This window comes from Mandrillus leucophaeus, unplaced genomic scaffold, assembly GCF_000951045.1.
Source record: "Mandrillus leucophaeus isolate KB7577 unplaced genomic scaffold, Mleu.le_1.0 Scaffold1092, whole genome shotgun sequence".
Taxonomy (NCBI): domain Eukaryota; kingdom Metazoa; phylum Chordata; class Mammalia; order Primates; family Cercopithecidae; genus Mandrillus; species Mandrillus leucophaeus.
In genome coordinates, this window is record NW_012099121.1 from 93,817 (window position 1) to 95,613 (window position 1,797).

Here is a 1,797-nt window from a genome sequence, read left to right on the forward strand (position 1 = left end):
CATCTCACACTGGGTCCTATTGTGGGGAGGTGGGAGAGGGGAGGGATAGCATTAGGAGATATACCGAATACAAATGATAAGTTAATGGATGCAGCACACCAACATGGCACATGTGTACATATGTAACAAATCTGCATGTTGTGCATATGTACTCTAGAACTTAAAGTTTAATAATAATAAAAATAAAAATAAATAAATACATTTATCACACTAAAAATAAATAAATAAATAAATTAAATAAAATAAAAATCTTTATGCACATACTCAAGTGGCCAAGTTAGAGAATAATAGAAGCTATTTGAAGGACGAAATTTTACATTATGTCTTAACTGGTGTTTCTGACTGAAACATAAAGTATACTTTATCTTCTTCCAAGAAGGCCAGTCTCATTCACATTGATGAGTACATGACTAAAATAGACTTGTAAGTATTTACATTTTGTTAAAGGCAAACTCCTTAAAGTAAAAAGTTCTAATATTACCCTTATAGATTAATTTCTCTTTTTTAATTGAGGAAAAATACTAGTAAACCAGGGATATAACTTAAATATTTTGAAAATTGATTTTAGGCCATTATTGAACAAAATACTCAATGATGTCTTTGAAATGAGGATGATAATATAATTAGATGGCTAAAATAGAACACTGTTTCATGGTTGAGAGCATGGGCTCTGTTGTCATACTGTCTAGGTTATAACCCTACCATCATAGTTCTTCAGCAAGTGACCCTGAGCAGGTTTCTTTGTTTTTAAACTTTAATTTTTTTCAATTAAAGGAAACAATAATATAGCACAGTCTTTATAAGGTTGTATTATCATACTAAATAATGTATACAAAGCAAATATTTAAGCAACTTGCACTTGGTAAGCAATTTACTATCATTAGGGTATAAAGTAATAAATTGATGTCAAACTACTAGCAAGTCCCAAGAGTTGTGTTCTAGAACTATGTTCTATTCTATATCATTTTATTTGTGTTGTGGGTGGCATGATAAAGATCACTAAATACCTTTTGAACACAAACATAGAATATACTTAATCCAATGGCTGGCTGAATAAATATTGAAAGGGTTTTCTTTCTCAAAATAGTTGGATGATATCTAGAAGTGCAGCAATAAAATTTAAGCAAAAATAATTGCAAAATCATAAACTTTAATTCATAAAATTCAAGACACAAATGCAGGCTAGGAAAAAAAAATCCTTAATTAAAATAAAAGTTAGGAGCTTTAGTTACCCACAGGTTCACATGCACCACAGTATGAGTCTGGTTACCCTTACCTACTTTGTTAAATTTCAGAGATCAGAGGACCATAAAAGATTAAAGTAAAAGAGAGTGCCCAGATTGATTATATAATATGACAAAGACTTTTTATTAAAAGTGAATGTTTGCCTTGTAAAGGGCAATACTTATAAGAAGGCAGCGAGAACTCAATCAACTACTGTGAAATATCTTAAAGGAAAAGGATGTTGATATGTTCTGTTAATCCAGAAAGTAAAACTAGAACCACTGTATATAATTTAAACAAAGCAGGTATCAAATCAATATGAGATTCAATTTAAGGAGGACGGGTTAATATTGCCTGACTGTGGGAGAGTTTGGGTGCGGGATTAGTGGACCAGCACAGAGACAACATGTTCCTCACAGAGTAGAAGACTTTGTGGAAAAGAACTCTGACCTGAGGTAGAAATTTGGACAGAATGACCTCTAGCTGTTGTTACATCTCTAGGACTCTGAGGTTCTAAGATTCAGCTATCTGCTCAGTTAACTTTATTCAATGTGCCTATTGTGAAGGGTTTTT